This window comes from Lissotriton helveticus, chromosome 7 (assembly GCF_964261635.1).
Source record: "Lissotriton helveticus chromosome 7, aLisHel1.1, whole genome shotgun sequence".
Taxonomy (NCBI): Eukaryota; Metazoa; Chordata; class Amphibia; order Caudata; family Salamandridae; genus Lissotriton; species Lissotriton helveticus.
The window spans coordinates 655,268,246-655,293,336 of record NC_136068.1 but is presented as its reverse complement, the minus strand read 5'-3'; positions in this window follow the sequence as shown (position 1 = coordinate 655,293,336).

Genomic DNA, 25,091 nt, shown 5'->3' with positions numbered 1-25,091 from the left:
CCCCCACCCCCAGGGCCTTGGTTTGGGGTGGCTTTATTCATTTTGCTTAATTGCTTTTCCTGCTGTTCTGCGAGCTTTACTTGAGCCCACATCACTTTTTCCTTGAGAGCCTTTTTCTTTTCTGCCATCTCGTCCTCACAGTATTTTGCATACCGTAGGACTTCATCCATCTTTTTGGACTGCCAACAGATTTTATTATCCTTTATCCACTGACAAATTTCGGGTCTTAAACCGTTTACAAACCTGTAAATGAAGTGGGTCATGTCCTTCATCTCGATGTTGTCTATACCACTGTATGTTTTGAATACCTGCAACAACCTTTCATAAAAGGAGTGCACAGTCTCGTCCCTTTCGTGCGTGGTTCTATCTATCTTGGTCCAATCAGTTTCCTTTGCGGGCACCTTTGCTTTCAAATGTTGAATTACCTGTTCATATTTTTTCATCACTTCTTTAGAGGGCTCCCCTGTAGTTGAGTCCCTCGGGTATTCCTCACTAGGCCAGGCTATGGCGATCTTACACTCAGTCCACAGATCTACAGGGACTACTATGTCGAAGAACCCATTCAGGTCCTTCCATAAGCATTTCTGCACTTTTACGAATCTTTCCACCTGCCTGTACCAATCCAAGGGCTTTTCTCGCAATTTCGGGAAATCATTAGTAAAGGATACAATATCCTGTCTGGACCATGGAACGTGCACATATTTTCCACCTGGCACTTCGCGCATGGGGTATAACTGTTCTGGCTTGTCAGCTTCCTTTAGAACGAATTCAGAAGTTACTTGCTTCGATCTGGCCTCATCCTTTTTCTTTGCCCACCTGGCTTTCCATCTTTCTACATCTCCCCATTTCTGCAACACTGTCGATAATTCTTTAACCTGTGCCTTTTTCCCTGACACATTCAGGTTTTCCAAATCTTTGTCTGAGAAATCTGCTCTGTATGGTTTCTGCAAAGGTTTCGATTTAGAAATATCTATTCCCATGCTTGCAGCAGTATCTGTCAATTTTTCATGTAGTACTCGGGTATTTCGGGTGAGACTCTTGCAGATAAACAACATCTCGTCTTCAGAGTAGGTATTTAATCTGTCTAATCCTACGTTTCCTGCCATTAATTCTTCTATTTCTATTCTCAGCTTGTAGAGATCTAAAGGTTTCGTTGGGGAAGTTTGTTTTTCAAATTCTTGACTCCATCTTTCGATTTCTTCAGGAGTCACTAACGTGACGCTCTTAGTACCCGAAGTTGATTCCATTTGAATCTCCCTCGTATTAAAAGGATTATGTCTTTTCTGCATCCTTTTCCCGGTGTTTCTAACGGGCAGATCTAATAGCGAGACCTCCGACTCGCACTCACTTGTCTGGTCATCTACAATTAAAGGTTCTGGTCTGGTCGGTGCGAGGACTGGGGTAATGACAGGAGTTTTTGAACTCCCTTGACGGTCCCCATACAACGGAGACACCGGTCCGATAGTTACTGGGATCGTCAAGGCTTCAGGACTTGTATTTAACTGTGAGATTTTCTGAATTATCTCAGTTCTCTGCTTTGCTAGAGCTTCTCGCTCTTTCTCTTCTAATAACCTGTCCAAAGATTTGTCATGTAACACCTGCGGGGTTAGAGTGGGAGCATAACTCGGGGCAGTGGGATGTGTCTCACTCGGTCCTTCACCATAATTTGGTCTCGGGAACAAACTTCCTGTACCTAGAGACCTTGGCTCTTCCTCATACTGTGGCTGTAATAACGGCATTCCTGAACTTAAGGATCTCACCTCGCCTCCGTAGGGAGGTCGAGAACAAAAATCTCCTTCATGTGAATATCCTGCCCCCCCACCAACGGGCCTTCTGGGGTAAATACTTCTTGTTTCTACGGGTCCTAGACTCTCAGTATAAGGAGGAATTAGATAACCCTCTCCTACACTTGCGGACCTGACCTCTTCTTGTGGGGGAGGTCTCCGGGGAATATTTCCTGCACTTGAAGGTCGGTGTCCTTCATTATAAGGAGGCGGACTTCTCATACACATGTCATCTAACAACTCATCATCCGACTCTCCGAGGGGCCCCCAGTGTTTGGATTTCTCTGTCTTTTTCTCCCCCCCAGGAGGACCATCTGCCGGCATCATTGGAAACAGTCCCTCAACAATCATATTCTGTCTCCATTGTTTCATCTTTTGGGCTCGGGCTTCCTGCTTTAATTTTGGATAACATTTTGTTAACCCCTTATCCATTCTGGGCTTGTCCCTTTCAAAAGCCTCAATCTCCCATTCCTCTAGGGCTTCGTATTGCGTTAACCTAGGTCTGGGATGGAAATCGTTCATTCGGGTTCTCAAATTAAATAGAATCCTATTGTTAAAGGTACCTTCCAACGGAAAAACCAATACTCCGTCATCTTTCGTGTATTCTGCCCAATTTTCCAACCATACACATGTTTTGTACCCTTTATCAAACATCATGAAAGATGCGGGAGTATTTGGTGGCGGAATGACAACACCTTCTCTAGTTTTAATCGGCTTGTCTTTTTTTAAATAATTTTTAACCTTATTCACAAGGGACAATGTTCTCTTATTTCCGTACATAATATCGTTTTTTATCCCTTTAAACTGATCTCTCTCAAATCCCAAATCTCTCGGATCGGGTCTAGTATGCGGTCTGTACGAGTGCCACATACGATTCCTACGCTTGACTTTGTTTACAAAATTACTTCCAATCTAAGCGCGTCTTTTATTTTCGTGCGACCAATGAAATGCACAAGTTCAAATAATCTCGACCAATGGGTGCGCGGCCCTTTCGCGAGACAGTTCTCACGCTCCGGCGCTCACCCCTCCTTTACAATTCCAGCTCCGCTACCCGCCCGCTGCGTCTACCAATCTCAGCGCGGCACGGAGTGACGTCAGAGCGACTTCGCGACTGACTCCCTCCTTCACAAGGTAACGGAAACTTTCTTACTTTCTAAAAGTGCTTAGGTCTTAGTTATTTTACAACGAATACACATTCGCCACCGTGCTCAAGTGTCTAGACAGAAAGAATTTTCACTGCAAGTAAACTACTTCCATTTACTTTTCACTCACTACGGATAGGTCTTCTCTGCCTACCCTTCACTCTAGCATCGGAGAACCTGTTACTCCCCTAGACTCATCCACTTTACCGGGATATATCCGAGACTAAGGTTTCCCCAGCGAACCCCTTTGCTTTCACCCAAGCTCCGATGAACCTGCTACTCTTCCGATGTGACCCTTACTAGGTTACGCCACAATGGGAATTTTGCCAATGAACCTCGTTACTAACATTTATTCAAACATGCATTCGGAAAAACCCTAGTTAGTGCTTCCAGTTCTACCTAACCTACACCAACCTTCCTTAGAGCAGGTGACCTCAACACGAATGGATTCTATTCACCACTCGCTATTCAATTCCCCGGGGATTCCCAACAAAACATTTAACGAATAACTAACGTGTGTGTTAATACATATATCAGTACAATAATAGGGAAAACTGTTTAAAACATTTCATAATTTTTCAAAGCAAGGCATTTCAGGTGAGTGATCAATTCGCCTAAAACACTTTTCCTTTAGCAGCAATTTTGTCATATAAACTAGCAGCGTCCAACTCAGCTAATCTAACTAGTCCTGCCTAACCTTTAACTATTCCCTAACCATAACTCTGCTACCAGAAAATTACTGATAGAGATCGCAGGTCACCCGACCAAATGATTACGCCACTTCCGGCTTCGGGCCCATATATTTCAAAATCACCACATAGATTGATCGGATGACCTCACAATCTACTACCAATAATTGTGGGTCCCTTTCGATTATTTCCGGCGTACCCGACTTACCATCCACCGCTACGGGTACCTATGACCACAATGGATCAGGGAGCTAGCTGTAAAAGGAAAGGCAGCAATAATACAACCCAACATATACATTTTGCTTTTCATGAAATGACCATGGACAACTGGAAGTTTTAAAGTGTTTATCTAAATTCAAACTCTTAAAATATACACTCCACTACAAGGAGACAGTCTAAAATCAAATTAACAAAGAGTACATAACCATACAGGAGGACTATAAAGGCAATCATTGAAAAATACGAGTGCAACAGGAAACAAGCTAATTGGGAAAGAAAAATATTGATAACACTAGAATGGGCAGTTTATGAATGGGCAAGCTATTATACTATAATTCAGAGTTACTTTAGTCAGTTTTATGAGAGAAAATTAAAGACCATAACAGGAAATTGCAAACTGCAATGGAAAATATGATTTCTAAAAGGTAGGGTAACATAGGAACACGCTATGAAATTAAATGCAAATGACTTTATGAAATGCAATGGTTGCGGAAAGCATGGAAAGTTATCATATGCAAAGGTATGTCTTTATTGAAGCAAAGTCAGAAAAATAGAAAGGTGCAGTTTTAAGAGCTTCAGCAAGATATTTACCTAGACTGGTGTGAAAGCCAACCCTGGCCACGGGTCAGTTAAGGACAGGAAACCCTCAAGGAAGGATACCCCTCAATGGACAGCAGGTGCAGAATGGACACCCCAGGACAGGACAGGAAACCCAGATTAGGATCAGGACAGGACCACCAGGACACGACCAGCACCTGCAGTTCAGAAGCAACGCCTGCGCTCCACCCTCTCTGCAGCTATCAGTCAGGACCCCGATTGGGTCAGCGAATTCCCCAGCAAAGTGCTCCGCCAGCACTTAAGGTTCAGTAAAACCTTCAGAGTCTATGGTCAAATTTCGGACAGAGAGCTCCGCAGCGCTCTGTATCTTCAGTCACCTATTGAGTGCGTTGGGTCAGTGACAGGTCAGCTATTCAGACAAGTCGGACAATTTCCCTAGGTGAACCCAGGATAGATATACTGTTTTGGGGCAGTGTACCACCCCTAAATGTTGCAAAGTGTCAGAATCCCCAAATTTCGATTGGTCCTAAGGTAGGATTTGGTTAACACACCAATCGGAACAAACTATTGCAAGACCTAATTTGCATCCTAAGGTGCCGCCTAGCAAGATTGGGGTTCCCATGAGACAAGCCAGTGAAATACAATGGATTATTAACAAATGTTTCAATATGGGTACAGAGAACTCCGTCCTGCTGGGTCGCAGGTCACTTTCTCAGGAGCATCTTGTCCGTCTCTGCCAGCTGGCTGAGTTCCACTGCCCAAGGTTGTTTCTGGCCTCGCATCCTGAGCATGCGCGAAAGGGCCTTCAAGATGGCTCGCAACCCATTCGGACCCCCATTTCTCGTGATACATGAAAAGTAAGCGAAAACAAATTAGCACATAGAAATAAATGAATGAATTACATTTCATAATTTCGTACTTTAGTTCCATCATTATAAAAACACACTATGCATTAATGTGTGAGTGCAACGAACAAGGTCACAGGAGCAGCAGCGCAAAGCTTCACCACGTTATCTAGAGCACAGCTATCTTATTGCTATTACGCATGCGCACCCTTTCCCTCTCAAACTCTGACTGCGTCATACCACGTGACTATGTCTCACGCATGCGCAGAAAGAGAAATGCAAGCAGCGGCCATATTATGGACAAGGGTTATTTGTATTAGTAAAACACATAGGCAAGCTTCTCTACTTCACACGTATACCAAAAATAAAAGAGATTAGTAAAACGTACATTTTGTTAGGAGATTATAACAGATTCGAGGTTCTTGAATCGAGCAAGTCGCGATGCGAAATCTTGCTCTATCAGATAGACCTACCAAGCATAATGCATCTTCGGTTAGACTTGATGCTTTTTCAATAAACAGCGCATTCCTGAAGGGTCTGACAAAAGTAATGCAAATCAGCTGAGCAGCTCAGCTCATCAAATGTTCTTTCAGCTGGGAGCACTCATCTTTATTCATACATAGTGTATACACAGTGTATGTGCTTTAGCTTTAAGGTGCAGAGAAATTAAGTCAGTGGTGTGACATAGTGCCCATTCCTTATAACGGGAGCCAGCTCATTTAATGAAGCCAGTGCCATTTCTACCCAATTCTGTCTGTGAAGAGCTGCTGTCCTGCAATCTCCCATAGGAATGCTAATTAGCTCTTGCTTTGATGACAAGGGTGATCACAGCAAAGGAGTTTAGCTCTACTCTGGGAAGCACAACAGCCAAAGGACTGATACTGTGCTTCAACCCCAGACTAAGGGGGTCATTAGGATGGCGGATTTCCCGCATACTCCGGGCCGGCGGAAGCCACCGCCGGCCCGGAGTATGCGGGAAATCCGCCGAGGAGGGCTGAAAGACCCACCGCCAAATCAGGATGGCTGGTGGGTCTCACAATCCGTCTGCCGCTTTTCCGCCGCGGTTGGAAGGCGACCACGGCGGAAAAGCACTAACATGGCTGGCGGTGTCTATCAGACACCGCCAGCCATATTAGGATGCAGGGAATGTAATGCTTTTCCGCAGCGGCTTTTCCGCCGTGGAAAAGCATACGGACAATCACTTTGGGGGCCCGTTGCGGGCCCCCGGGGTGAAGGTTGCGTGGGGGGTGCACATGGGGGGTACCTATGGTACCCCCTTGCATTTGCATGCACGAAGCGGCAGGCACCGCGCGGTGCCTGCCGCTTTGTGCATGCAAATGCACAGCTTTCGTTTTTACATTGCGGCGGGTGCTGCTTCAAGCAGCACCCGCCGCAATGTAAAACATACAGGATGTGACCGCCAGGGTGGTGGTCACATCCTAATTCCCATGGAGTGACCGCCGCTGCCCATGCGGACGGTCCCTCCTACTCAGGGGTGGCGGACGGACGCAAGTCCGTCCGCCATCCTAATCGGCCCCTAAGATTGGGATGTTTTTACTGTAGTGTCTGTGTGCAAGAAAAATAGTACGAGAGAAAAGTAAGTGTTGGACCTGCGATGGGCAAGCCCAGCACAAAGGGGGGTAGCTTGGCTCAAGTGTCAAGGCAGTGAAGGCTGTAGTGCTAAGCCGGCTCTGACCCAATAATAACCCCCTGCACAGTCACACTAAAAAGAAGGACACCACACCACTGCTGTAGAAAAATACGATTCCTTTATGTAAAAGTTCTCTGCTTGTGAATAGGGATCAATTGGAAAGCACAGTTACATTTCACTTTTCACAAAACTCTGGGATTCAGGTTAAGAATAAATACAGGGAATAAATACAATACATAGGAATTCAGGAATACTGGTATTGCATAAATATTGAGAATAGCTCTGTTCAATAAATAGATTAAATAGCAGGCCCAACTGTCACCATTACATGAATTAAATACCACGTGTACATAGTGCATTACTTTCTAGTTCATTTAGTCTTCAAAGCCACATTTCCATTTTAATAACGCTGCCACCAATTAGAGAAAGTCATGCAGTTGACTCTGGTAAGTAACACACTTTTAGTAAACGGTTGTTTACAGTACTTGTGGAGTTCTGAGGACTGCCTGCTGTCCCACGGTGAGCGGGGACTCCTTTTAGTTCACTCGGGAACTATGCGCGTATGACTGGAAAGACAAGGAAACCCAGTAAGTCCTTCATTCGGCCCTACGCGGCCACCGGGGAAGGATGTCCGCTGCCGGTGGGGGTTGACTCGAGCCTGCAGTGCTACTGCGGGCTCCTAGGCGGCTCAGTTCGACGTCGCTGGACGGACGAACGGCCGCACACAGGGGTTCTTGCCTTCAGCGCTCACTTAACTCAATTTCGGGCACAGTTCCACTTTACCGTGGCGCACCAACAGGGGAATCAGATTTCCTCACAACGGCTGGATCGATTAGCGATTCAGTCGGGCACAGTATTCTCCTACGCCAGCATCAGGGAACTCACGGGCTCCCGGGACCTCCCTCCAACTTCCTCACACGGGGGCTGGTCCCGCCCACGGCAACAGTTTCCCGGGTCTCAGAAAGGGCAGGGACGCAGATCCCACCCAGTAAAGGCCGGCCTCTCCCCGCCCCAGCGCACCACCTCACCTTCTCACTTTGGGCACCAACCAGGAAGCGCGCAACGCCGGTGGGGCTCGGAGATGTCCGAGTCCCCCGCGCTTGGCGCTACACATGAAGGGGGCACAGGATGAGGTCACGGTCACGGCGATCGGGCACACGCCTAGCGACCCGACTTCTTCCTCAGTCTGACGCCACCGGGGGGGCGGGGAGGCACACAAACTCGGCCACAGTCTTCTGGGGCACAGAGGTGCTAGCTGGGCAGGCGCTGTAAGCGCAAGGGTTCAAAATTACACCTGACTGGAACGTCAGTCAGTATCCACAATATTAACCCTTGCCACACTACTGCCTGTACTCTCAGCCACCTCAAGGGTAAGCAGGGCAGGTGTCTTCTCTGGTGTCAAGTCAGGAATAGGGGTCACACCTCTTCAGCAGCTATCAGCATCTAGGTGTAGTAGTCTAATCAACTCCCCTCTCTCTTCAATAAAATGGCCGCCAGGGTCTGGGCTTTATATAGCCAGAGCCCTGAGGTACTGGCACCAACCAGAAGGTTCTAGAACCTTCCCTGGCTGTGTCAATGGGTTGACACATTCTGAGGTGTCTTATGGTCACTCACAGCCACCGTACTGGGGCTCTGGAGCGGCCATTTTGTGTACCTGAAGAAATCTTAAGAATTCCTGTCAGGAAAGCGCGCCAACCAAAAAGGGCGCCAAAATCTCAGAAGGTCAGGGTTCAAGGAGGCTCCAATGGGAGTCACTCTCATGAGGAAAATATGTGTCCACCATTTTAAGGTTAAACACACACAGGTTGCCAACCTTAGTTTTAATGGCCACAGGTTTCACCAGGCGCCTTGTACATAGGTGCCAGAAACCTTGTGATCAACTGGGTGTCAAGGAACACCAAGCCCCATGAAACAACACACAAAAAGGTCCTGGTAGACAAAAAAAAAGCGACAAATTTTGCGAGGTGCAGGGGAACAAAAGAGATTATAGTGGTGAGGGGACTCTCAGAAGCAGACGGGTCCAACACGCATCCCCCCCAGCTGAAAGTGGGGAGAGCTACCCAACCCCTTGGGAGTTCTCAACACTAAGGCGGAAATACCTGGAGAGACCGTCTGCATTGGCGTGGTCAACTCCGGGCCGATGTTCCACCCGAAAGTCCATTCCCTGTAGGGAGATAGACCACCTCAACAGTTTGGGGTTTTCCCCCTTCATCTGCATGAGCCAGCGAAGGGTCGGTGGTCCGTCTGAACAAGGAAGTGTGAACCAAACAGGTATGGTCGCAGCTTCTTCAGTGCCCAGACCACCGCAAAGGCTTCCCGCTCAATGGTACTCCACCTCTGTTCCCGGGGAAGCAGTCTCCGTGACAGAAAGACCACGGGTTGATCCAGACCCTCTTCATTGAGTTGCGATAGCACCGCCCCAATACCAATATCGGATGCATCTGTCTGGGCAATGAACTCTTTTGAAAAATCTGGAGCCTTCAGGACTGGAGCTTTACACAATGCTTGTTTCAGAGTGTCGAAGGCTCGCTGGTAAGCCTCCGTCCAGATGACTCTCCTGGGTTGCTTTTTGGCCGTGAGTTCTGTAAGGGGTGCCACGATAGTGCCATACCCCTTCACGAACTGTCTGTAGTAACCTGTGAGGCCTAGGAAGGCTCTGACCTCAGTCTGGGTCTTGGGGGGTTTCCAGGCCATGATTGACCTAAGTACATTACCGACCCCTGTTCAATCTGACATTTGCTGGCCTTGATCGTCAAGCCAGCCCGTTCCAGGGCCTGGAGAACGGCTTGCAAGTGCTGCAAGTGATCCTCCCAACTGCTACTGAAGACAGCTATGTCATCCAAGTAAGCAGCAGAGAATGACTCCATCCCGGTGAGGATCGTGTTCACCAGCCGCTGGAAAGTGGCAGGAGCGTTCTTGAGCCCGCAAGGCATAACGCAGAACTGGAAGTGTCCATCAGGTGTGGAGAAGGCTGACCTTTCCTTGGCTCCATCAGTCATGGGAATCTGCCAGTACCCTGCAGTGAGGTCAATGGTACTGAGATATTGGGCAGCTCCCAACCGATCAATCAATTCATCCGCCCGAGGGATCGGATGAGCATCGGTTTTCGTTACCGAATTGAGTCCTCGGTAATCCACACAGAATCGTAATTCTGGTGTGGTGCCAGGTGGGGCAGCTTTGGGTACCAAAACCACCGGGCTGGACCAAGGGCTGCTTGAAGGTTCAATGACTCCTAGCTCCAGCATCTTAGTTACCTCGCTTCGGATACTGGCCTTCACCTTGTCAGACAGCCGGTAAGACTTTGACTTCACAGGTGGGCTGTCTCCTGTGTCCACGTCGTGGGTACACAGATGGGTCTTACCCGGGACAAGGGAGAACAGCGGAGCGAATGTCCCCAGGACCTGGCGACATTCCCCCTGCTGCTCAGGAGTCAGGGATGGTGAGAGTTTTACTCCCTCCACTGACCCATCCTTTTCTTGAGACACAAAGAGGTCGGGGAGAGACTCAGTGTCCTCTTCCTCCGATCCGTCAGTCACCATCACCAGCATGACTTCGGGTCTCTCATAGTGGGGCTTGAGGCGATTGGCATGTAACACCCGATGCGGATGCCGAGGGGTCCTTACGTCCACCAGATAGGTAGACTTGCCCATCTTCTCCAATACCTCATAGGGGCCTGTCCAACGGTCCTGGAGAGCACTCAGCTCCCCCGGCTCCATCACCCACACCTTCTGTCCAGGCTCCAACTCCACTGGGTGAGCATTGTGGTCATACCACGCTTTCATGACTGCTTGACTGGCTTCCAAGTTGTCAGAAGCTTGCTTCCACAACTTAGCCATTTTGCTCCGGAAGGCCAGCATGTAGCTCACCACATCCTGGGGAACTTTCCGGGGAGACTTTTCCCAGGAGTCCCTCACCAGGCTGAGAGGTCCACGTACAGGGTGCCCGTACAAAAGCTCGAAGGGGCTGAAGCCCACTCCCTTCTGTGGCACTTCCCTGTAGGAAAAGAGCAAACAGGGTAGGAAGACGTCCCATTTTCCTCCGCAGGCTTTCGGGTAGACTTCTGATCATACCCTTTAAGGTTTGGTTGAACCTCTCCATGAGACCATTGGCCTGTGGGTGATAAGCAATGGTGAACCGGTAGGTCACTCCACACTCCTTCCACATTGCCCGCATATACGCTGACATGAAGTTGGTCCCCCTGTCAGACACAACTTCTTTGGGGAATCCCACTCGGGTAAAGATCCCCATCAGGGCCTTCGACACTACCGGTGCAGTAATGGTTCTCAGAGGAACTGCCTCTGGATACCTTGTGGCGTGATCCACCAGTACCAGGATAAACCTGTGACTGGATGATGTCAGTGGATCTAGGGGCCCAGCAATGTCGATGCCCACCCTTTCAAAGGGGGTGCCAACGACGGGAAGTGGTTCCAGGGGAGCCTTCAGCTTCATCCCTGTTTTCCCACTGGCTTGGCATGACACGCACGACCGACAGTATGTGTCAGACGCCACCCTCATTCGAGGCCAATAAAAGTGGGGGACAAGCCGGGCAAAGGTCTTGTCCTGACCAAAGTGTCCTGCCAAGGGAATCTCATGAGCCAACACTAATAGGAAGGCTCGGTAACACTGTGGGACTACCAGGGCCCGTGACAGTCCGTGCACTGGCGCCCTGGGTTCACTGTAGAGGAGACCTTCCTCCCAGTAAACATGATAGTTCCCAGACTCGTTACCTGCTGCCTGGGCTTCAGCCTGTTGCCTTAGACCCTCGAGGGTGGGACATTCCCTCTGTCTCTTGCTTAGTTCCTCCCTGGACGGTCCTCCCTCCACTCGCCACTCAGCGGGGATAGGTAGGTCCTCCATCAGAACCATGTCCTCCTCCGCGGACTCCGGGTCCACCTCCACAGGTGGCCTATCCGTCTCACGGGGCACGGACATCGAGGCAGGCTCCTCCTGTCCTCGAGATGCTCCCTCATCAGCAGCTCGGCGGGCCATTGTTCCAGGCTCCAACCCATGCGACTTCTCCTCCCGAGCAGCCGCAGACCTGGTACTAACACAGGCCCAATCAGTTGTACCCAGCATCTCAGAATGAGTCCGGTATTCCACCTCCTTCCAAGCATTGTGCTCCATATCATTGCCCAGCAGACAATCAACTGGCACAGCGGGGCTTACGGCAACTCGAAGTGAACCTGCAACCCCTCCCCACTCAAAGGGAACCTTGGCCACAGGATAGTGGCCCATTCTGCCGTCAGCCATCGCGGCTGGATGAAGTACGCCTGGAATTACCTGCTCTGAGGACACCAGATGACTCCTTACCATAGTCATACTGGCTCCTGTATCTCTCAGAGCTTCCCCTCTATGGACATTGATGGTGACCCACTGCCCATACTTGGTAGTATTTGAGGGCACCTGGATCTTTGGAACCATCTCCCGATCACCCTGGGACACTAAGGTGACTCCCGCCCACTCCCTCCTCTTAACTAAGGGCATCTCCTCCCCGAGCACTACACTAGCAACTCCCGGGGCCTTTCCTCCAGTGGGAGGGGGTGGTCTCTTTGGGCATTTCACGTCTCCCTTATAATGTCCAACACCACCGCACTCAAAGCAATGGCCAACCCTTGGCTGCTGACTCTGGCCAGGATTAGGGTGCTTCTGCGGGTTAGCCTCAAAGTTGGAGAAGGAACTTTTCCCCTTAAAGTTATTTTGGGGGCCTTTGGAGAACTTCTTTTTCTTATTATCTCCCCCCTCTTTCTTCTGGGGAGCGCCCTGTCCGGACTTCTGAGAATCTCCTCCCGTCCCCCTGGTGGACACTCGGTTACTTGTCCAAATGTCCGCCTCCTCAGCAAGCTTACGGGGGCAAGTAAGTTTGCTGTCTACCAGGTGTTGCCTCAGCTCGGGAAGACATTTCTCGAGTAGATGTTCCTTGAGTATTAGGTCATACAACCCTCGATAGTCTTCCACCTCATTACCTTGGAGCCACCCATCTAGGGCTTTCTTGGCATAATCCAGGAAGTCAACCCAATTCTGTGAGCTCAGTTTGTGGCTGCCCCTAAACCTCTGCCGGTATTTCTCTGGGGTCAACCCAAACTTTCTGATGAGCGCCACCTTCATGGCGGGGTAATCTACCTGCTCCTCCCGGTCTAGGGCCAATAGGGCATCCCTACCTGTCGGAGGCATGTAGCGGTACAATCCACCACCCCAATGCTGCTCATGGTGTGATGTATTCCTATAGGTTCTGTATCGATCCCCCTATTCCTGACCCTATTCTGGTTAGCAAACTAACAAGTTAACTAGCAGTCATCCCATGAGGCAGAAAACCCCCATGATGCAGGAACCGTTATCTGATAAAGCCACACTACGGCACAGGAACGTGTTATCTGATTAGGTCATAACGCTTGCCATCTAATTAGACAAGCGATATTCCTCCAGCCCCTGATAAGGCATACGGAGTTCTCATAACAAATCAAACCTATGACAACCTGGGAAAAACCCTGCAGCCATTGTTTTGATTTCACCGAGAACTTCAGCAAAAGAATGTGCTAACGACCTGGTCGTATGACATCCTTATTGACGTATCTATGTCCATCCTTACGTCAATCTCGGCACCTTAAAGGTATAAATATTACCGATATTGCCCTATGCAAACACACGCGGTGGTGACGAGACAGAGCAGCCATACTTGCCGAAGCCCAGAGCAGAGCAGACCCCGCTGGCGCAGCCCCGCCTTCCTGACGCGCTGAGAACGAGACGCGCTGCTTTCTCCTGCCGAGAAATCCAGCACCGGCGCTTCCGGGTAGCCCTCGCAGGCAGCCTGGAATATAGAGACCAGAGACGAGAGATACCACCCCTCATTCATCCTTAATTCCAGGTACAGAACTGAATAACCCCTCGCAGAGAATTCTTTAGTCAGTCACTTGGCAAAAACAAACTTAACTTAAACTGTAACTTTCTATTCCCGCCCACGTATTAGGCTTAGGTCAGGTACACGGGGTAGGCGTATTTAGAAACACCAGTTGAGTACGTTTAGTCAAATGTATATGTGTATGTAATATATTTTATTCATTTTAAACCTTCATATGGCTTAGAAACCATATCAATGTTTTTACAGTATTATTTTATACTTCTGCTTTTAATGTATGCACTTTACTTAACTATAAGTATTGCAATAATATCGATCCATTTCTCTTGTACGAGAAAAGAGACTGATCAATAAATAACATCTTTTATTGAACACGCCTGTCTCTTCCTTTTCTCTACAATCTGATGAGACTAAGAATGCACGTACTGACTGAGTAAAATAAATTGCCTTTTGTTCACACGACTCTCGAGATACACTCTTGATTAGGGGAGAGCAAAGTTGTCATGTTCTATGGTTGTCAGAAACTAAATCCCTTCTTGTCTAATAAGGGAAGTTAATTCCTTCCTGAACATTCGAGAAAGTTTCTAGTGAACTCTGAGCTAGCTGGCAAACCCAAAACTTTAAGTCTAATATCGACAGTAGTAGACCTAGTTAACGTCTGGTCTAGGCCTTTACTATTGAAGGTATTATTCCAATGCGCAGAGCCTATTGGGATAATAGGAACTACACTACAATGGATCCCATGGGCTCTTAAGGAGACCTCATAGGCTGTCAGCCACTTGGCTATGTCGTCTCCAGCGGTATAACTGGCGACCACGTCCTTGGGTAAATGAGGCCTGGGCTCCCTGACAAATTCCTTTGACTCGACACCCCGCGGAGTGATGTTACGGGCTTGGAGGTCGAGCTCTCGTAGCTTGAGCTCATGTTCCATCCTCCTCCCTTCTCTCTCTCTCCTATCCTCCATCCCCAGCTTGGCCAACTCCCATCTGAACTGTCTCTCCTCTCTCCTGTCGGCTAACTCGGTCTCTGACAACCCTCTTGAGGATACACTGCTGCCCTCCCGTGAGGCTACCTTGGGGCTGATTGACATCTCACCCACCCCCAGGGGACATTCTGCAGTTACCTCAATGACAGTACCTCTGTCTGACTCCTCCTCCTCTACCATTCCCTCCGGATGTGCTTCCACCCAGGCTCGCAGACTAGTACGGAGCTCCTCTCTTTTGGCCCCTCGCCTAACGAATACTCCCCTTTCCTGACAGAAATCCTTGAGCTGTGCCACAGTATAGGTCTCCTTTTATTATAAAACAAAATGATGCCTTGGACTTGATTAGAACAAAAAAAAATTCAAGAATTGGATCACTTAATTATCTCATTCTCTACCTGATGTATTGTATTTGTATGAATCTAATTCTTATATTTCATTTCACAGATAAACTCACCCTGCACAAAGAACACCAAATATTTTTCTTTTGATTTTCAATTTATTTGAAAGAAAAAAATTAGATTTTTTATTTATCTTTTAGAGTCTCTTTTTACCTTATTTCAACCAGCAAATATATATACACACACGTATTGTTTTTTACACAGACATATACAATATATACAACGACGAACAAAATACTACAGAGTTTTTTTTTCACGTGACCGACCGAGAATCCGTTTCCGGTCGTGGGAATAGGAGTCGGGAAGAAAGAGGCAGAGAAGCCGCTCCACGCCGAAAATAGCTCGTTGGATCAGACAACTAGAATCTTATATCCATAAATACGTGGCCATGACGGACCTTTAAAGAGGGTTAACATCCATGGAAGTAGCGTTTGGGGGATTTAGAGAAGCCTCAATAGAACGGAATATTGTATTGGCCCAAGTCCTGATGAGGCCCATAGTGAGAGGGCTGAAACGCGTCGACACCTTTGTTTAAAAGAAGACCCCAACCAAAAGACTGGAAAACTGTAAATTGGACAATTGGCTTTACAAGGAGTAAAAAAGACTTGAGACAGATCAACAACTATATATGATCTGATAGACTCCTTGCAAAAAGGTTTGGGGTTCTTACTTATTGTTTGAAAGGAATGCTGAGGCTATAGTAAAAGCAAGCATCCTGTGTAACAAGTTGGGCTAACTACAAAAAAAACTCTGTAGTATTTTGTTCATCGTTGTATATATTGTATATGTCTGTGTAAAAAACAATGCGTGTGTGTATATATATTTGCTGGTTGAAATAAGGTAAAAAGAGACTCTAAAAGATAAATAAAAAATCTAATTTTTTTCTTTCAAATAAATTGAAAATCAAAAGAAAAATATTTGGTGTTCTTTGTGCAGGGTGAGTTTATCTGTGAAATGAAATATAAGAATTAGATTCATACAAATACAATACATCAGGTAGAGAATGAGATAATTAAGTGATCCCATTCTTGAAACAATTTTTGTTCTAATCAAGTCCAAGGCATCATTTTGTTTTATAATAATTTGTATGTACCCAGATGCCATAGGTTTACCGGGTTACCCCTGTTGTTTAAGGAAAGGACAGTATAGGTCTCCAGCTCTGACATTTCGAAATCCATCTTGTCAGTGAAAAGTGTGGACAACCACCCCGAAGTAGGTTATAAGGATATGAGACTCTGAGCGTCACCTCCACCCACCTCCAGAAGAGAATTTGAAAAAAACAAAATGATAAATCAGAGGGCCGCTGGGAGAAAACTCCGGGTGTGTACCTGTGATGCACACTGAATTATTATGGGGTACAGAACAAGCACAGCTCACAATACCACCAGCTGCCGCCAATTTTATGTTGGACCTGCGATGGGCAAGCCCAGCACAAAGGGGGGTAGCTTGGCTCAAGTGTCAAGGCAGTGAAGGCTGTAGTGCTAAGCCGGCTCTGACCCAATAATAACCCCCTGCACAATCACACTAAAAAGAAGGACACCACACCACTGCTGTAGAAAAATACGATTCCTTTATGTAAAAGTTCTCTGCTTGTGAATAGGGATCAATTGGAAAGCACAGTTACATTTCACTTTTCACAAAACTCTGGGATTCAGGTTAAGAATAAATACAGGGAATAAATACAATACATAGGAATTCAGGAATACTGGTATTGCATAAATATTGAGAATAGCTCTGTTCAATAAATAGATTAAATAGCAGGCTCAACTGTCACCATTACATGAATTAAATACCACTTGTATATAGCGCATTACTTTCTAGTTCATTTAGTCTTCAAAGCCACATTTCCATTTTAATAACGCTGCCACCAATTAGAGAAAGTCATGCAGTTGACTCTGGTAAGTAACACACTTTTAGTAAACAGTTGTTTACAGTACTTGTGGAGTTCTGAGGACTGCCTGCTGTCACACGGTGAGCGGGGACTCCTTTTAGTTCACTCGGGAACTATGCGCGTATGACTGGAAAGACAAGGAAACCCAGTAAGTCCTTCATTCGGCCCTACGCGGCCACCGGGGAAGGATGTCCGATGCCGGTGGGAGTTGACTCGAGCCTGCAGTGCTACTGCGGGCTCCTAGGCGGCTCAGTTCGACGTCGCTGGACGGACGAACGGCCGCACACAGGGGTTCTCGCCTTCAGCGCTCACTTAACTCAATGTCGGGCACAGTTCCACTTTACCGCGGCGCACCAACAGGGGAATCAGATTTACTCACAACGGCTGGATCGATTAGCGATTCAGTCGGGCACAGTATTCTCCTACGCCAGAATCAGGGAACTCACGGGCTCCCGGGACCTCTCTCCAACTTCCTCACACGGGGGCTGGTCCCGCCCACGGCAACAGTTTCCCGGGTCTCGGAAAGGGCAGGGACGCAGATCCCGCCCAGTAAAGGCCGGCCTCTCCCCGCCCCGGCGCACCACCTCACCTTCTCACTTTGGGCACCAACCAGGAAGCGCGCAACGCCGGTGGGACTCGGAGACGTCCGAGTCCCCCGCGCTTGGCGCTACACGTGAAGGGGGCACAGGATGAGGTCACGGTCACGGCGATCAGGCACACGCCTAGTGACCTGACTTCTTCCTCAGTCTGATGCCACCGGGGGGGGCGGGGAGGCACACAAACTCGGCCACAGTCTTCAGGGGCGCAGAGGCGCTAGCTGGGCAGGCGCTGTAGGCGCAAGGGTTCAAAATTACGCCTGACTGGAACGCCAGTCAGTATCCACAATATTAACCCTTGCCACACTACTGCCTGTACTCTCAGCCACCGCAAGGGTAAGCAGGGCAGGTGTCTTCTCTGGTGTCAAGTCAGGAATAGGGGTCACACCTCTTCAGCAGCTATCAGCATCTAGGTGTAGTAGTCTAATCAACTCCCCTCTCTCTTCAATAAAATGGCCGCCAGGGTCTGGGCTTTATATAGCCAGAGCCCTGAGGTACTGGTACCAGCCAGAAGGTTCTAGAACCTTCCCTGGCTGTGTCAATGGGTTGACACATTCTGAGGTGTCTTATGGTCACTCACAGCCACCGTACTGGGGCTCTGGAGCGGCCATTTTGTGTACCTGAAGAAATCTTAAGAATTCCTGTCAGGAAAGCACGCCAACCAAAAAGGGCGTCAAAACCTCAGAAGGTCAGGGTTCAAGGAGGCTCCAATGGGAGTCACCCTCATGAGGAAAATATGTGTCCACCATTTTAAGGTTAAACACACACAGGTTGCCAACCTCAGTTTTAATGGCCACAGGTTTCGCCAGGCGCCTTGTACATAGGTGCCAGAAACCTTGTGAGCAACTGGGTGTCAAGGAACACCTAGCCCCATGAAACAACACACAAAAAGGTCCTGGTAGACAAATAAAAAGCGACAAATTTTGGGAGGTACAGGGGAAGAAAAGAAATTATAGTGGTGAGGGGACTCTCAGAAGCAGACGGGTCCAACAGTAAGGGTCAGGGTCTTTACATGCAAACAAAAATAGAGGCATTCCCAAAGAACATGCCAACAGAAGGGTAGAATAAAGACATTGTAAAGACTTCTGATTTTCATGTATATCTAGTCTGAATGGTACTTCCTTAGTTGGCTCTCAAAGGGTCTTCACTGTGCAATATTTTTACTTGATTCATAATACGATTATAACACATGGGATTCTGTAATCCTTGTATAAATGCATGCCTCAAATTTCTTTATCATTGGTGATCAAGGATTTCACTCAGTCAGCCAGAGGCTGCTGCTCCAGGGAAGGAGTAGTGGAGCGGGGTGGAGGAAAGAGGGTTAAATAAATCACTTACCTCCTGGCCGACTTGCTGGCCAGCTGCTGCTGCCTCTCCTCTGTCCTCTCTCTCCTCTTCCTGGCTTCTTCTGTAGAAACAGGAAGCAGGAAGTACTTGGGCTTCCAGGCTCCCCATAGCCAATTTTTCATTTTCCAATCTTTATTTCGGCCATTTGGCCATAAAAGATAAACAATAAAACATATACAATCACAGTAAATCAACAAGTATAATCAATCAATGCACACTTAGGCAATAAAACCTTGGAAATACGTTTTACTAAAAATGTCTAAAAACTATGAATCTTAAAATTAAGATTAAGAGGGAACCTGCGTCTTTAAAATACGGTTGCGAGTGTGCCAGACATTGATAAGAAATTTTGCCACTGCGAACACAGTTGGGCCTGTAACATCAGATTTTAAAATCCTATACATTGGGGCATACTCCCTACAACCCATGTTTCTAATCAATGGAAGGAGCCAGTATTTCCTCGCGACTCTGTAAGCTGGGCAAAAGAGGACCACATGTAAATCAGTTTCCTCCGCAGCATCACAGACCGGACACTGCTTGGTGGTGGGAGGCGATGACCAGGAGCTGGTAAAGGATCAAAGAGGCAGTGTGCCATATCTCCATTGTAGAAACAGCTTCCTGGCCAGCACAGGGGAAATGGCATCTAGAGCCCCCTCAAACCTATATAAGTCCTTAGTTTGTGCAAATACAGAGGATAGTGACCCTTCGCCCTGACTATCTAGGGCCCTAGCCAATTTTAATTCATGGTATGCATTGGCCAGGGATCTTTTAGAAATGTTTAGTGCGGCATTAGCAGGATCAGTCCATAGGTCAGAGAACCACATTTCCATACAAGTGTTTTGGATGTATTTAATCCAGGGGGTCCTAAGCGCTTTCGGGTGGGTCAATATCTCCGTTAATTCTGCCCTATAGGCTGCAAGATCGTTGCTACTCCACAGCCTACGCCAGAAGGCTATGGGTCTCAAACCTATTTCATCAGCTATTGGTCATAGACCCAGATCCAACCTCAGGGGGAGGAGCGGGGTGCTGGGCGGAAGTGCCACTATCTGTCTGATAAAACTATTCTCCGTTAGGGTCAGACTACGACAGGGTGTGTGTCCCCACAGTTCCGCCCCATAGATGGTTGCAACCCTGGCCTGTACCTTGTAAATCTGGATCGACGACCCCAGCGGACAGTACGAGGAGCCATTCATTATCCGTGCGATACCCCCTTTCTAGCCAATCACAACGCTGTTATGCAGCGTTGTGATTGGTCTGAGCGCCATGGTCCACCACTCAGCCAGGGTGTGGGGGACTGAGCATGTTCTTCACGCAGGCTGTAATGTAGCCTACATGGAGAACATGCAAAGTGCGCATAAATGATTGGCCAGCCCAAGAAAAATTCATGCACACTTACATAGTGCTCACCACTCCTCCCCATACTCTAAGAGCAGAGCAGATCTGCCCGCCCCGCCGAGACGCTGCAGCAGTAACAAATAAAATGATAAGCAAAGAGTTATTATTATTTTATTTTTGCTTTTTTTCACTGCGAAAAATGAGTAGGGCATTGCTCCATCCACCTTAGCGGAGGAGCCATCACTCAGTCAGCGATTATAAAGAAATTACATCAGAACTCAACATTACTGTTGAGTTCTGATGTCACAATGCCTGCTGCTAGAGCCAACATGTGAAGTGAAAGGCATGTCAGGCCATGAAGCACAATTGAAGCAGCTGTTTAAAATAGCGAAAATGGAACGTTGCTTTGCTTTCTTCTGCCCTGTTTTAACAGCTTACAATGACAAGCAGGGAGAATATGTTTATTTTTTGCACTTCTTTGATAGAGAAATGCTGGAATTTTTCTGCATAGTTCTACACATTCCGAGCTACTGCAGCTTATAAAAAATATATTGACTTCTATTGAACTGTTCCTAATATATGTTTGAAACAAATATTTAACAGGGTTTATAACTGAGATGAAAGCACTTGTATAAGATTGTACTCTAGACATAGGGATAACAACTCTGCCTATATTTACTAGGAAGTTGTGCTACCCAAATTAAGCCAAAATCACCACACCTACTACTTGTCAATGGCAAACTTCAGTACAGTTAAGAACGACCATTTGCATATTTTAAAGCACACTAGTAGCTAGATTGAACAGAACTGGATGTACCATAAAGGAAAACAATGTAATGGACGGAGTGCTGAAACATCTCAACCACTCACCGCCAGTTATGAGATCTGGGTTGAATTCATTGTTCTTTTGCTCTCATTGCTACCCCAGTTTGATCCAGCCATATACAAATCAGTCTTGACCCTGTTTCTCATGGGAACAGTTCAGTGCGATCTGCCAGGCCAGGTCTTCCCTGGACCTGAAACAAGCATCCTGGGACCTGTATAAGGTATAGCTTTGTAAGGTAACTCCGCAAAGTATGTTTTGGTAATTGTGGATTTTAACACAAATTTGGTCAGTAATGTATGTGGGCTGCAAAGGAGTCAAAGGTTACGACAGGGAATCGTCACCTGAAAAATGAGGGCATTTATTTTTCACTATGTCACGTTGTTTATTAATAGTTCTGCTGTCTAGAAAACCAGAGAGATGGATGTTTTGTCTACGGTTTGAGCTCGAAAGGTTATATAAACTTGAACTATAGCTCTTGTGTCTAAATATTAAGGTCTGCAATCCAGGTGTATAACATGCAAGATCTGTGTTACCTAAGGGAAAAACTCAGGATATACAGGTCTAAGAGATGTGTCACAGGAGGGATGACTGTTGTGTGCAATGTTTACGCCTGTAAGTCATTTGCAACTTGAGTAATAGCTCTCTTGTGTCTTTCGAGCATATATTTTCTTTGTCTCCTGAGAGATAATTATGCTACCTAACGGCAGAGCCCAGGGACTTTTTATGACATGTTGGTGTGTAAGCCACATGCCTTTCTTCTCTGTGTTACCAAACTCCTTTAATTGTTATTCTTAACTACCCTGTGCAAAAGGATAGTTAGGCTTCTCATTAGCATTTTTCTATTTAAGGATTCAGCGTTTTCTCAAGAAACTGAGGTTCTTGGGATGCTGTGATACTGGGAAAACATTAAAATGCAAATTGGTCCGACCTTAGAGTAGTAAGCTGAGACTTGTTTAAATTGTTTGTATCAATAAATGAATTCTAAATTTCGACTGTGAGGATTCCAGATTAATTTTAAATGATCCCTATACATGAATTGTTTATTAATTCTGCTGGTGCCACAAACATTTCCAAGACAATTATTTTACAAATGAGAAGTAGGTTAGTGGCCAAGTATAAATCACATTGGGAGAGTGGTTCTGTTTTATGGCTCTAGTAGGCCACTACAGTCACAAACAGGGTTGCTTTATTCTAGATAACTAAGATGTCACTCAAAGTGTCACCCATAAAGCATTGAAGTGTAACATATAAGCACATTGACAACAGAAAATGTCACATCTAAGCCAACTGAAAACGTAGCAGCTCTGCATTGACCATCATTCTATGGAACTGACGTGTGTCTTTGGCTGCATTTTGTGTTTGTTTACCATTACCATGCCTTATGCTTCTTTGCCACTTGGTCTTCACCATGTTGTGAAACCGGTATGTGTCTGTGGTAGCTGTTTTGTCTTTGTCATCCATGCATTTTTCTTCTTTGCCATAAAGCCACCACTATTTTGAGGAAGCTGTTTTTATGTGTGCATGTCTCATCACTAATGATTTTATGTCACTTTCAAATAGGATCATTGATTGATATGGCACTTCAGGAGTCCATGTTATTTTTGTTCATTTTTAAAAAAATTCTTACTTATATTTCCTTTTATGCGTATTTATCTATACCTGACTCTATACAGTCATCCGCACTGCAAGGCTATGTTTTTAATTAATTGAATCGATTGTTGCCAGTCTCCTCCTGGATCTCATCAGAGACTAAGGGGCCTATTAGGACTGCAGCCCTGGCAGTGCGGAAAAATGCATTTTGCTGCAGGGGGCAGCGGTCCTCAATCCTGCTGAATTAGTATGGCCAAACATAGCACATATCCCGAACGCCGCGGTGTAACAGGAACCGCCATCAAAGTGCACGTGCTTCAGCGGCGGTGTGAGCCAATGGAAAATCACCCCCGTGCAAAATAACATCCGCTCCACACAACAAGTCACACCACAATGGAGAAACCACCCAATCAGACACGGCAGAAGCTCAACAGCAGAGCTCGAAAGCAGAGTCCCAGGTCACACCACCCAGTCACGACCGCAATGGACCCAGCACTACATGTTTTCCGTTGCTGTACCTGATACATCACCAGCAACTCATGGACCGCTGCGGCCGCCGCCGCAGATATGCAATAACACAACCACAACACACAACTCATGGGATGAAACAGGGTATATATCCACATCAGACACCCTGATGGGGACAGAAATACATCCACAAGTGTACCCACACATGACCCACCTGCCACCAAGTCACCCCTCCGCATCCAGGATACACATTCTCTGCGATCTTGCAGCAATGTCCCGGTCACATCACCAAAACGGTGAAGACTAGGGAATACATGCACACAATGCAGAAGGCAGGGCCAGCGCCAGGCATGGGCAGGGCACAAAACCACAGGGCCACACCTCCGGACTTCACACACTAGCCCCCCCTGAAGGGACATGCCATGTGCCCCTCCTTTGCACCCCCATGCACAACTAGAAGCCTGGTGAATCCACACCCTACACCACACACCAAACAACTAGGTAGACAGCCACGGCAGGAGTGGCTGCAGAGGAACACACAGCACAAAAGCACAGGGCCAAAGCAACACACACACCACAACAACACCACACTCATGGCAAGAAAACTGAGTACAAGCACTAAATGAACATACACACACATACAAGGAACGAACATCCTACTGGACACACAGCTGCCAAGTCACATACACATACCCCACACTGATACACATACCACATGCCAGCATCAATGGAGCACAACAAACAGGAAAGCGAAAGTGAGGTGCACACAAATGGAAGGCCATGTAGACAACCACCAAGCATGTGTACATCACATGCAAGACAGTGACAATAGAACAACACCCTCAGCCCATCAAAGCACACATGGCTGACACAGTTAGTGACGTCAAACCAAGCTCAGTGCAACAACCCAGGGAGACAGCAAGCCAACCCATGTATAGGCACAAGGATGAAAGGAAGGCCCTGAAGTCAAACTGTGAACAGCCACGCATATGTATACAACTACTTCACAGGAGTATGCCAACCATGACTGTCAAACACTAGTAGGAATCTACACACATACCCCCCTCACACCAGCAGCACACACCACCAGTGTCAAACACACAGAAGGGTGTCAATATTTTCCAGTCAATACACAGACAAACAATCACACACCCTGGGGGGAGCCACAAACATCACCCACACAGGGATATCAGAACAAATGTCTGCACAAAAACACCAGACAAACACATAACCCAACAGAAACACAAACAGAACCACAACAAGAACAGACATGCCCTGTGTAGCAAAACTTTGGAAAGGCAATGGGAGCACAGACACAACAGGAATGTACAACCTCGTCAGTCAGGAACAATGCACAGACAACATACCGCAACACAGACAAAAAGTTTACCATCACAGATAAACACAGCCACATCAAACAAACAACAGATGCACAGGCAAATAAATCACATAGCAAACACAGCAGAACATCAGTGGATGCACACCAGGCAATGACAAGGCAACATACACCCACAGCATTGCATGCACAACAAGCAGTGAGTGCACACCAAGCATAACAGCCCCACACAGACATGAGTGGCACAACATAAACCCACACAGCACTAATCAGCACAGCACAAAGACAACATCACACCCAGGAAGTGAAGCAGTACCACAGCAGACACACATACATTCAACACAACACCAACAGATGCACACATCTGGGACAGAAAGGTGTAAAAAACTTGACCAGAGGACTGGGCAGCAAACACAGTTGAAGTGCATATGAGCAACCATGACTGCCAAACAGCACAAGAACACCACATATAACCAATTGGGGAAATGTACTGTGTGGCACATTGCCCCTGGCCAAAGAACTGCACCACAAACCACAATGTCACAATGAAGTGATGGGGAGGCACACACTCGAAAACC